Source organism: Takifugu flavidus, chromosome 4, assembly GCF_003711565.1.
Source record: "Takifugu flavidus isolate HTHZ2018 chromosome 4, ASM371156v2, whole genome shotgun sequence".
NCBI lineage: Eukaryota > Metazoa > Chordata > Actinopteri > Tetraodontiformes > Tetraodontidae > Takifugu > Takifugu flavidus.
In genome coordinates, this window is record NC_079523.1 from 13,467,352 (window position 1) to 13,480,363 (window position 13,012).

Consider the following 13,012-nt stretch of genomic DNA (forward strand, 5'->3'; position numbering starts at 1 on the left):
TCTGTGTTAACTATACAAAGCTTCTTTAAAATAATAATTGTTGATATTATTGATAAGAATCAAAGGTAAACTACAAAAACATATGAAATCAGCTAAGTATGTTTGACCGTAGTGGATTAATGCTCATACAACCTGATAAAAAACTAATGTTTAGACATGACTTTCTGACAATAATCACCTGGTAGATATGGAGTGTAAAGCTCGATCAAGCTGGTATATACAAATGTTTTGCCACTGAAGAGAATTGTCCTTATTTTATTAGCATGTGTTGTACCATATGTTTCTGTTTTCTGTTATAAGCACTTTAGAAGTTAGGAATAGTAGAATGTTTAATCAGTGGAATAAAGATAAGCAGTCAGTTGACCCTTCCTTGACATGAATGTTGTTTAGACAGTTGGAGCCAGGAGGAGACAGTCAGAAGGAAAGTGGTAGACCCCATCGTAAAACGTGACAGAATAGTTTACTGGTGTTGATAAGTTCCTCGGCAGGAATGACCTCTGACCTGGCTATCTGGGAAGATAATGGAGAAGAAGGACTGCACCAACACCAAATGAGGCGGGAAGAAGAAGATGAGGTCATCCAAGAAGAAGGACTGGATTGGACTGAATTAGCATCAATAATTTACATATATTGTTCTATAAAAGACTGGGCCAAGGGATAGTTAGGCGGTCAGACTTCATGCCCTGACAATTGACTCTGTTGTTTGTAGGGTTATGAACTGGCCCAGAGCTCTGTAATATTTGTATCTTGAAATAATTCTATTGTAAATACATTTTGAAATTGGCATTTGTTTACTTGAAGTCTTCATTTAAAGAACACGCGGATTGGCAGTGACACACAAGAGGTATTGCAATCCAACACCACCAATGAATATGGAAATGCTGTCTGCAATGTAACACTCACAGTTAAAAAAGGTAAATGGAACATAAAACAATAAAATAATATTTTTACCATGCACTGTTTATGATTGTTTTTAATGTATTTATTTTGCGCTATATTGCAGCTGATGTGCAGAAGGACCTTGGAGGTATGAAATAAAATCTCAAGTTCTTTTTTCACAATTAAATTTGCTCTACAACAGAACATGAAGCAATCTGAAATTTTGCCCTTTTAAAATCTTATTTTCTTGTCAGCAAACAGCAGGATTTTAGATCCATGCTGAAGAAAGCGTAAGCTCAAATCACAGATACATGTATTGGTTTACTTGAAGACAGAACCTTAAACTTGTCAATATATTTGTGTAGATTCTCAATCATCCAGGTCATTGTTATCCAAGGTAGTTTTCTCTGTCAACTGGACTGTGTTTCTGCTCTTTGAAGACGTTTCGCCTTCTTCAGAAGGCTTCTTCAGTTCTGAACTCGCTGGGGACCGAGCTTGAAACTATAGCCCCTGTGGACCATTGGCATGTTAATGATCTGAGTGGTCACCTGAGAGTCGTTGGCAGGGTCGTTGGTAGGGTTGTTCACCTAGTTTCGGTTGAGGTGTCTCCCCTTTTGTCTGCTGGCTCACTTGATGGTGAGTCACCAGGTCTCCTGGAATGGTGTGAACGTTTGGTTTGTTGTTGGAAGGAGTGGAGGGCTGCATTGTACGTGGGTGATAGGAAGTGCCTCAGCCCACCACCTCTGTTTAAGGATGGTTTTTCCAATTTGACATGGATAGCTTCCTTGACACCCCTCTGAAACCAGCGGTCTTCTCTGACCAGTATCCGTACTTGGCTGTCCTCGAAGGAGTGCCCACTCTCCTTTAGGTGTAAGTGGACTGCTGAGTCCTGACCTGAAGAGGTGGCACGTCTGTGTTGTGCCATTCTTCTGTGGATAAGGTTGTTTGCTTCCCCCAATGTACAGTTCCTTGCATTCCTCATGGCACTGTAAACATTACATTGTTTGTGTCTTGGTGTCTGGTCCTTCGGGTGTACCAGTCTCTGTCTGAGAGTGTTGCTTGGTTTAAACTAAACCAGTATGTCGTGTTTCTGGAGGATCCTCCTAAACTTCTCAGAGACCCTGGACAGATAGGGGATCGAAACGCTGTGGCGTTTGTTGCTCTCCTCTTCTTCTTTGCTGGGGTCTCGTTTTTTTGAAGTCTTGGTGAAGGCCCAGTCTGGGTACCCACATGTTTTGAGAGCTGTCTTAATGTGGTCCTGTTTGGGATGTGGTGGGTATTTCTTTGGCCCGATGTTGGAGGGTTTTGATCACTCCCAACTTGTGTTCCAGTGGGTGGTGAGAGTCAAACTGGGGGTACTGGTCGGTATGTGTAGGTTTTCTGTAGACTTCAATGGTGAGGTTTCTGTCCTCAATGATCTTGACTGCACAGTCCAGAAAGGCCAGACTGTTTCCTCTTACATATTCCCGGGTGAATTTTACATGCTCGTCTGTTTTGTTGAGGTGATTCGAGAACACTTTCAATTCTTGTGTTTGAATTTTGACCCAGGTGTCATCCACATATCTGAAACAGTGGCTTGGTGCAGTTCCTGTGAAGGATGTCAGGGCCTGGGATTCCATCTTCTACATGTATAGATGGGCAACTGTGGGGGATACTGGTGAGCCCATGGCACAGCCATGGTTCTGTCTGTAGAAGCCTTCTCTGTACTGGAAATAGGTGGTGTTCAAACACAGGTCCAGCATGGTGCAGATTTTGGGCTGGTGTTAAGGTTGTTCTTGCTGGAAGATTCTTGTCCAATAGAAGGTGCTTGTGGATGGTGTCTATACTTGTTACTGACTTTCGCTGGATGCTGAGATGTAAATGTTCTAACAACTGACTTTCGGGGTGAGGTGCAGAAAAATGGCTGCACTGGTGTTTGCTGAGACATTTTAAAATCATATAAAAATGCCTTTCAGTGCCTTCTGTGGATTTCGCTGTCAAGATTAAGGATTAAGTGGCTGTTGAAAATGAAGATGCGATCTTTCATTGCACCCTTTCAAAACCCCTCAACACAATTCCCTGGTCAAAAAAAGCTTGCCACTGGAATATGGGGACAAATATGAGCTCACTGTCTCAGAGAATGAACTTATTCGCACATTAAGAATTAAGGACTGTAACCATGCGGATGAAGGGCAATATTATGCCATTGGCCCATACAGTCAGTCGTGGACTTCCATTGGGTAATGTATTGCGTCACTTCCTGTCTTCTCAATAGTTGGTGCACTGTGCACGGTGTGTGTTGGATTCACTTTAATTAAAATTGAATACTCAGGAAATTCTAGTCACCCGATAACAACAGTGAGAAATAACCCATATTAAACAAATACAGGACTCCGCTGATTATTAGCAATAGCATGGCCTCACCGTCTGTTTCACCCGGTGTCTGCATCTGTTCAGAGTGTGAAATGTTTAGCTACTCCTCTGCCTCCTTTAGTGAAGGGAATAGGTGCAGAAAGTGTAGTTTATTAATGGCTCTGGAAGCGAGACTTCGTGAGCTTGAGACACGGTTCTGCAGATTGGAATTGTCTGGAGTTGCGTCAGGCAGCCAGGAGAAGGTAGCTGCTGCGGCGTCGCCTCGCGTAGCTACAGCTAGTGGTCCCCCGCAGTAGCCGGCTAGCCAGGGTGGCTGGGTGACGGTTCGCAGGAAGCGTAGCCCAAACCAAAGGCGCACAGTGCACCACCAACCGCTTCCCGTGGCTAACCGTTTTTCCCCACTTGGCGACACACCCGCTGAGAAACCGACTCTGGTAATTGGTGACTCTGTTTTGCGCTACGTGAAGCCGACTCCAGCAACCATAGTTAAGTGCATTTCGGGGGCCAGAGTGGGCAACATAGAAGCCAATCTAAAGCTCCGGGCGAGAAGTAAACGTAAATTTAGTAAAATTATTATTCACGTTGGAGCAAACAACACCCGGCTTCATCAGTCGGTCACCAAAATTAACATAGAGTCGGTGTGCAACTATGCAAAAATGATGTCGGACTCCCTGCGGGACACTAGTGCTGCAGAGAAGCCGATCTGACTCGGAGCCCTTCACCCTCACAAACTGTGGTCTTTGTGTGAGGTAGTCCAGAATCCATGTTGTGAGGTGGTGATCCACCCCAGCTACCTGCAGCTTGTCGCCCAGCAGCCTGGGCTGGAATGCACTGGAGAAATAAAAAAAACATGATCCTCACATTGCTTCCAGCCTTCTCCAGGTGAGTGAGGGAGGTGTGAAGGAGGTAGATGATGGTGTCGTCCACCCCGATGCTCGGCTTGTAGGCGAACTGCAACGGGTCCATGAAGGAGCTCGCCAGTGGGCGCAGGTGAGCGAGGATGAGTCTGTCCAGCGTCTTCATCAAATGAGATGTCAGAGCTACCAGCCTGTAGCTGTTGAGCTCCTTGAGGTGCGGTGTCTTTGGCACTGGGATGATGCAGGACGTCTTCCACAGCTGTGGCACTCTCCCTAGCTCCAGGCTCAGGTTGAACATGTGACTGAAGATCTCACACAGCTGGTCTGCGCAGGACTTCAGGATCTACTCCTCCTACCCATCTTAATTATCATATTCCTCATATTACCGGCCGAGGAGGGGGAGTGGCAGCAATCTATCATTCCAAGTAATTAATTAATCCTAGACCAAAACATGGCTCCAGTTCATTTGAAAGCCTGACTCTTGGCATCACTCATCTGAACCGTAAGACAGAAAAGCCACTTTTTGGTCCTTAGAACAGACAAAGTCATTATTATTAGAGATTTTAATATACATATAGAAGTTGTAAATGACAGCTTTAGAAATGGCTTCATTTCATGACTGGAGTCAGTAGGTTTCCTCCAGTAGATAAACCAACCACCTCATAGCTTCAACCACCCCCTAGATCTAGTCCTGACTTATGGTGTTGAGGTAGAACATGTGTCAGTGTTCCCTCAGAACCCACTCCTGTCAGATCATTCTTTGATTACTTTTACATTTATGATTAAGGATTATTCTATGTTCAGAGCACAGTCTTACGATAGCAGATGTCTTTCAGATAATGCTGTAGCTAAGTTTAAGGAAGTAATCCCTGTGCGGACCACCAGGACCACCGTGTGCATCTCCAGGGATAAATCATTTCCAAACCATCCCGGCTATCATGTAGCCTGGAAAGACAGTCTATTAGTTACTTTACTACCTTACTTTACTTATTATAATGTATTTCTGTATGTATTGTATGTATGTATGTATGTATGTATGTATGTATGTATGTATGTATGTATGTATGTACTGTATGTATGTATGTATTGTATTGTATTGTATTGTATGATCTATGCCTATTCTCTCCTCTACCTCTCCTCCCTCTCCTCTCCTCTCCTCTCCTCTCCTCTCCTCTCCTCTCCTCTCCTCTCCTCTCCTACCTATTTGATCCTTTACCTGTCCTCCCCCTTCTCCTCTCTCTTTACCCAGCCAGCCATCAGCAAGAGGGTCCCCCTACATGAGCCTGGTCCTGCTCAAGGTTTCTTCCTGTTAAAGTGGAGTTTTTCCTTGACACTGTTGCTTGTTTGGGGTCAGGCCCTGGGATTCTGTAAAGCGCCTAGAAAAAAGTTTGATTGTAAAAGACGCTATATAAATAAAGACTGATTGATTGATTGATTGATTGATTGATTGCCGGCATTACATCATGCTGTGCCTCTCTAACAGTGAAATGTATGGTTTTAGATAAGTTAATCTTTGTGAGTTAGAGTTAATCTATGCGATCTTGAATGACATCACTTGTGTTGAAGTTCAAAGTAAATACAAAACAAAAAAGAGTAAGCTAACTCCTCCCCCAGTGTTTCTATAGCTCATAAATCCATCCATCCATACATCCATCCTCTACCGCTTATCCGTGGTCGGATCGCGGGGGCAGCAGCCTAAGAAGACAAGCTCAGACTTCCCTCTCCCCCGCTACTTCTTCCAGCTCATCCGGGGATATCCCCAGGCATTCCCAGAACAGTTGAGAGACATAGTTTCTCCAACGTGTCCTGGGTCTTTCCAGGGGTCTCCTACCGGAGGGACATGCCCTGAACACCTCACCAGAGAGGCGTCCTGGGGGAATCCTAACTAGGTGCCCAAGCCACCGCATCTGGCTCCTCTCAACGCGGAGGAGCAGTGGCTCTACCCCAAGCTCCTCCTGGATGGCAGAGCTTCTCAACCTATCTATAAAGGAGAGCCCAGCCACCCTACGGAGGAAGCTCATTTCGGCCGCTTGTACCTGTGATCTTGTTCTTTCCATCATTACCCAAAGCTCATGACCATAGGTGAGGGTAGGAACGAAGATCGACCAGTAAATCGAGAACTTCGCCTTTTGGCTCAGCTCTCTCTTCACCACTACGGACTGGTGCAGAGTCTGCATTACTGCGGACGCCGCACCGATCCGCCTGTCGATCTCCTGCTCCATTCTTCCCTCACTCGTGAACAAGACCCCGAGGTACTTGAACTCCTCCACTTGGGGCAGGATCTTCTCCTTGACCCGGAGAAGGCACTCCACCTTTTTCCGGTTGAGAACCATGGCCTTGGATTTGGAGGTGCTGATTTTCATGCCAGCCGCTTCACATGCGGCTGCAAACCGATCCAGTGATCGTTGGAGGCTGATGACGCCAACAGGACCACATCATCTGCAAAGAGCAGAGAACCGATCCTGATTTCACCAAACCGGACCCTCTCAACACCATGACTGCACCTAGAAATTCTGTCCATAAAAGTTATGAACAGAATCAGTGAAAAAGGGCAGCCCTGGCGGAGACCAACCCTCACTGGAAATGAGTTCGACTTAATGCCAGCAATGCGGACCAAACTCTGACACCAATCGTACAGGGAGCAGACAGCCCGTATCAGCGGGCCCGACACCCCATACTCTCAGAGGACCCCCCCCGAGGTCGAATGCCAAACCAGTCCACAAAACACATGTGGACTGGTTGGGCAAACTCCCATGCACCCTCGAACACTGTTCCACGCCCAGGACAAAAACCACAATGCTCCTCCTGAATCCGAGGTTCGACAATCCGGCGGACCCTCCTCTTCAGTACCCCTGAATAGACCTTACCAGGGAGGCTGAGGAGTGTGATCCCATATAGTTGGAACACACCCTCCGGTCCCCCTTCTTAAAAAGAGGGACAACCATCCCGGTCTGCCAATTCAGCGTCACCGTCCCTGATGCCCAAGCGATGTTGCAGAGTCGAGTCAACCACGACAGCCCTACAACATCCAGAGCCTTAAGGAACTCTGGGCGGATCTCATCCACCCCTGGGGGCTTGCCACCGAGGAGTTTTTTGACTACCTCGGCAACTTCAGCCCCGGAGATATGAGAGCCTATCCCCAGGTCCCCAGGCCCTGCTTCCTGAATGGAAGGCGTGTTGGTGGGATTGAGGTCCTCGAAGTATTCCTTCCACCGATCCACAACATCTCGCGTTAAGGTCAGCAGCACACCATCACCACTATACGCAGCGTTGACAGTGCACTGCTTCCCCTTCCTCAGACGCCGGATGGTGGTCCAGAACCTTTTCGAGGCCGTCCGAAAGTCGTTCTCCATGGCCTCACCGATCTCTTCCCATGCCCAGGTCTTTGTCTCGGCAACAGCCGTAGCTGCACTCCACTTGACCTGCCGGTACCTATCTGCTGCCTACCTATCAGGAGTCCCACAGGCCAGTAGGGCCCGATACGACTCCCTCTTCAGCCTGGTGGCATCCCTCACCACTGGTGTCCACCAGCGGGTTTGGGTATTGTTGCCACGACAGGCACCAACCACCTTGCAGCCACAGCACCGGTCAGCCGCCTCAACAATGGAGGCACGGAACATGGTCCACTCGGACTCAATGTCCCCCGCCTCACCCGGGACATGGTCAAAGCTCTCCCGGATGTGTGAGTTGAAGCTCCTTCTGACGGAAGTCTCTGCCAGGCATTCCCAGCAGACCCTCACAATACGTTTGGGTCGGCCGGGTGTGTCCGGCATCCTTCCCCACCATCGGAGCCAACTCACCACCAGGTGGTGATCAGTTGACAGCTCCGCCCCTCTCTTCACCTGAGTGTCCAGAACATACGGCCGCAAATCCAACGGCACGACCACAAAGTCGATCATCGATCTGCCTAAGGCATCCTGGTGCCAAGTGCACATGTGGACACCTTTATGCCTGAACAAGGTGTTTGTTATGGACAATCTGAGACGAACACAGAAGTCCAATAACAAAACACCATTCGGGTTCAGATCAGGGGGGCCGTTCTTCCCAATCACACCTTTTCAGGTCACACTGTCGTTGCCAACGTAAACATTGAAATCACCCAGGAGGACGAGGGAGCCCCCAGAAGGAGCACTCTCCAGCACTCCCTCTAAGGACTCCAAAAAGGGTGGATACGCTGAACTGCTGTTTGGGCCATAGGCACAAACAACAGTCAGGATCCGTCCCCCCACCCGAAGGCGAAGGGAGGCTACCCTCTCAACCGGGGTAAACTCCAATATACAGCCAGTGAGCTTGGAAGCAACGGGAATTGCCACCCCTGCCCATCACCTCTCACCATCTGCAACTCCAGAGTGGTAGAGAGTCCAACCCCTCTCGAGAAGACTGGTTCCAGAGCCCTTGCTGGGCGTCGAGGTGAGGCCAACTATGTCTAGTCGGAACTTCTCAACCTCACGCACCAGCTCAGGCTCCTTTCTCACCAGAGAGGTGACATTCCATGTCCCTAGAGCCAGTTTATGCAGCCGGGGATCAGACCGCCAAGGTCCCTGCCTTCGGTCGCTACCCAACACACAATGCACCTGACCCCCTTGGCCCCTCCTGCAGGTGGTGAGCCTACGGGAAGGGGGTCCCATGTTGCCTCTTCGGGCTGTGCCCGGCCTGACTCCATGGGGAGAGGTCTGGCCACCAGGCGCTCGCCAACGTGCCCCACCCCCAGGCCTGGCTCCAGGAGGGGGCCCCGGTGACCCGCATTCGGGCAAGGGAAACTTGAGACCGATATTATTATTCATCATTAGGGGGTCCTCGGCTACGCTTTGTCTGATCCCTCACCTAAGACCTGTTTGGCATGGGTGGCCCTATCAGGGGCATAATGCCCCAGACAACAGAGCTCCTAGGATCATTGGGACATGCAAACCCCTCCACCACAATAAGGTGGTAGCCCAGGAGGGGTAGCTCATAAATGCACAACTAAATCAAAAGTAGATCTGTGTTGTCCTACCATGGCTAAGATGGTTGAGCTAACTCCAGCTGTTTAGTAAATTTATATTTCTTTTAAAATTATTTTATATCTGCACGCATACCAGCCCCACCCTACCACTGACAACCATCTTGTCAGTGGTAGGGTGGAACCTGGTTTGTTATGTTTTGGTGAACCACCTGCCCCTAGTGCTTTGTTTTGTTTTTTGATGTTTACAACTCCTGTGTTTACCCTTGCTGGGGTGTTTGAGGGGAGTTGGGAGTTTGCCCAACCAGTCCACATGTGCCCTTTGTGAGAAGAATTATTGTTGTTATTACTATTATCGTTTCAATGCTATAGTAAGTATAGTAAGTAGATTTAGAATGTTTAATCAAAAAGAATGTATGAGTGTTTGACTCAAGTATTGTAGCTGTTATGTTCCCAGCACTGGGAGGTATCATGTTCAAGGACACGAGGAAGTCGTAGAGATAGGAGGAGAAGGAATCATGAAGTTGTTTTGATACCAATGTTGTGTGAACCAAATAAAAGAGGAGAGCGAGCAGCAGACTGACGGAGTTGAGAGAGGAAGCTTGAACTGCTCGTCAGCTCTCCCTTGCAAGGCCTCCGGTTGTCTGTGTGGTTGATCTGAGTCTAGTGAACGAACAGCGCGGGTGACCAAACATCACCCTCACAAAAATTGGTCCTTCGAGCCGGATCCCAAGACCTGGAGAGGAGCGCCGTGGGACGACCGAACGCCGAAATCTGTGCACAGCCGGAGTCAAAAGGACGTCCGAAGTGAAAGACCTTTCATCACGAGTTGACGGAAGGCCGGTCTTCGTCCCTCCCAGGGCGACCATCTCCAGTGACGGGAAGAAGGCACTAAAACAACTCAGAGAGAAACCATAGCGACAACGGAGTGAGTATAAGACACAAAAAGCGCTACACAGAAAATACCGTGGTATTGCCTGCCTGGTCATCGGGAGAGAAGCAGAGGCAAGATACACCCGCCTCCTCGGAGGTAGAAGCCTGGTGTATACTCTCCTGATCGAGAACGATTGACTATAAGGCCACGGCAGGGGGGCTGAACTAGATATCCTGTAGGGATTGAGGGTTGTTCAGTCGGGAGATCAGGCGTCTCCATTCAAATACATAAAAACTGATGAAATAAAGTGCAAACATGGGCAACCAACATTCCACAAAAGGTGCTGAATTCAAAAACCCAGCATCATGTAAACACATGGAAGACAAATATCCAGGTTCATGCTCATATGTTCAGCTGTGGATGACTAAGTTCGATTGGGATGGTAACTTAGACAGGCCAGGCAATATTACAAAATTAAAAGAAGTTACTATATTAACGGTACTGAAACCCAGCAAGTCCTCATGTGCGTTAATGGCAAAAAATGGGGCACTGTTAGAGGAGATTGGGTCCCAGTGGATCCAGCCACTCAACGACCATGGCAGCCTGGCAGCCAAGAACTAAATGACAGACTTGACAGACTGTACGAGCGCATGCGAACTACTTTTACCAGACGAGCTGACTACAGCGCCATTACGGCCACGAGACAAAAGACTGACGAAAGTTTTGAAGACTATAGCATGAGAATGAAAGATGTGTTCCGAAAAAATAGTGGAATTCCGTATGCGGAAGAACCAGAAGGTCCCTACCAACAGCAGTTAAAGCAAGCTATACATGGGGGATCAAAATCAGAGATAAAAACCTGGGTAGAGAGACAATTAGTTGATTTCGGAACTTGTAACCTAAACCGCTATGAACAACATGCTATGCATGCTGAAAGACAATGCCAAAAAAGTAAGAACCAATCAACAGGCATGTTTTTCAATGCCAACCCTCTCCCAAGCCGAGGCCGCGGACGTGGGCGAGGCCGAGGCGGAAGGGGAGGAGGAGGCAACTCCCGTGAAAATGATCAGTGTCATTATTGTAAAAATTATGGACACTGGGAACGTGATTGCAAAAAGAAACAACGTGACCAGGGATACAATAGAGGACAGCAGCAAGGTTCTAATCCACCTCGACAATGACTAGAACCGGAAAAAGATGTCACAAAAATTAAAACAAATCAGGGCACAAAATTTGATCAATTTGAAAAAGATGACTTAGAAGATGTTTTAGACTTAGAAACCATCTTCCTGTTTGCTGAAGGCAAACCAGAAATACAACTGACCGTGTTAGGTAATTCTTTAACATTCTTAGTAGACACGGGTGCAGGTAAATCAGTAATTAGAGATCCAATAGCCCTGGCACCAACTTCTACACAGATTTTTGTGAGATCAGCAAATGGTCTCATAACCAAAGAAAGAATGTCAGTTCCTGTAGATGTTTGTGACCCTGTAAGTGGAATCACACTTAAAGCTCCTTTCGTGATCTCCACCACATGTCCCGTAAATCTGTTAGGAAGAGATCTTATCTCTCAGCTTCAGTTGATGATTCGTACCACAGCCGAAGGAATGTGGTCTGTAGATAGAATGGTAAATCTGTGGGTAAGAGAAGGAGAGATGTGCAGTAAATTTTGGTCACTTGACATTCCTGAAAAGCAGCCCCCTCCATTTCTGACCCAATCACTATGTTATATGGTAAAGCTCTGTCATACTTACAGCCTGAAGCCCAGCTCCACAATCAAGCTGACCTGCATGTAACCATGCACGTGGAGCGCATTGGTGAGATCTGTAAATCAGACTCACACGGCACATCAAGCTATGCAGAGAAGTTTGCTAAACTCAAAGATCCACAAATGATTGTAATTATGCACCTATATGTGTGTGGTCAAACGGCTGTCTGCTCGGCAGGAAGCCTTTCCACCGAAGCAGCAGCACTATTCAAAGTGTCAGGTTCTGTACCACATGTTTCTATTGCTAAACCGCTTAAGAAAAGATGGCAAGACTTGGGATGTGACGTAAAACACTGGAGCAGCCTGCCCTATAGGCCTAAGGGTGAGGTTGATTTTAATGATCAGTTCCAGGTGTGGCGCATTCCCCTTAAAACATGGTTGCTGACACATCCAGCAACGCACCTCACAGACCAGAGTTCATGAAAAGAAAACATCTTCCTCACGCAGGAGGAAGAGGAGAAGCTGAAAGAGCTTCCCCCTGAATTATGGTCGGAAGGACCTGCGGATGTAGGTCTTATAAAAGGAGCAGAACCTGTAAAAATTATTCCTAAATCAGATTATAGACCATTTCAGAGACAATATCCCCTTAAGACTGATGCACAGGAGGGGATTGTTCCGATATTTAACTCACTGCTTAAAGCAGGAGTCATCAGAGAGTGTCCTGAATCCCCTGTAAATACACCCCTATTTCCAGTAACGAAGTCACCACCATCTACTGGCTGGCGGATGGTGCAGGACCTGCAAGCTGTAAACGCTGCAGTGGTCCCTAGGTCTCCCTTAGTCGCAGATCCATACACCCTGCTGAATGACTTAAACCCTGAACATCAGTGGTACACGGTGATAGATGTATCCAATGCATTTTTCTCTGTACCAGTACATCCAGACAGCCAGTTTTGGTTTGCGTTTACGTTTCAAGGACGGAGGTACACCTGGACAAGGTTACCTCAGGGCTACTGTGAGAGTCCCACAATCTTTTCTCAGGTAATGATGTCATCGTTAGCTAAGTTTAAACCTCCGTGTGGAAGTCAGATCCTCGTCTACGTGGATGACATCCTCATGGCCTCAAAAACAGAGGCACATTGTTGGTCAGACACGCTAGCATTGCTACACTGGCTAGCAGCTCAAGGCCATAGATTAAGCAAAAGTAAACTGCAGCTGGTGAAGCAGAAAGTGATTTATCTGGGCCATGTTTTGACACATAATGGCAAAGCTATTCTCGAGTCGAGGAAAACAGCAGTGCTTGAAGCCCCAAAACCAAAAACAAAGAAGCAGATGATGTCATTCTTAGGACTTGTGAATTTTTGCAGATCATGGATCTTAGATTATGCGAAAATAACTGCCCC

The 13,012-nt window shown here is 47.4% G+C and overlaps 1 long non-coding RNA gene across 1 annotated transcript; it reads right to left on the reverse strand.

Moving 5' to 3' along the window:
* Window positions 1-9,348: 9,348 nt before the first annotated feature.
* Window positions 9,349-12,715, reverse strand: LOC130524459 (uncharacterized). The gene is made up of 2 exons (XR_008950150.1): window positions 11,656-12,715; window positions 9,349-11,535 (listed from the first exon to the last, which is right to left on the reverse strand). It is a non-coding gene; the product is annotated as an uncharacterized LOC130524459 (long non-coding RNA).
* Between the last annotated feature and the right edge of the window lie 297 nt (window positions 12,716-13,012).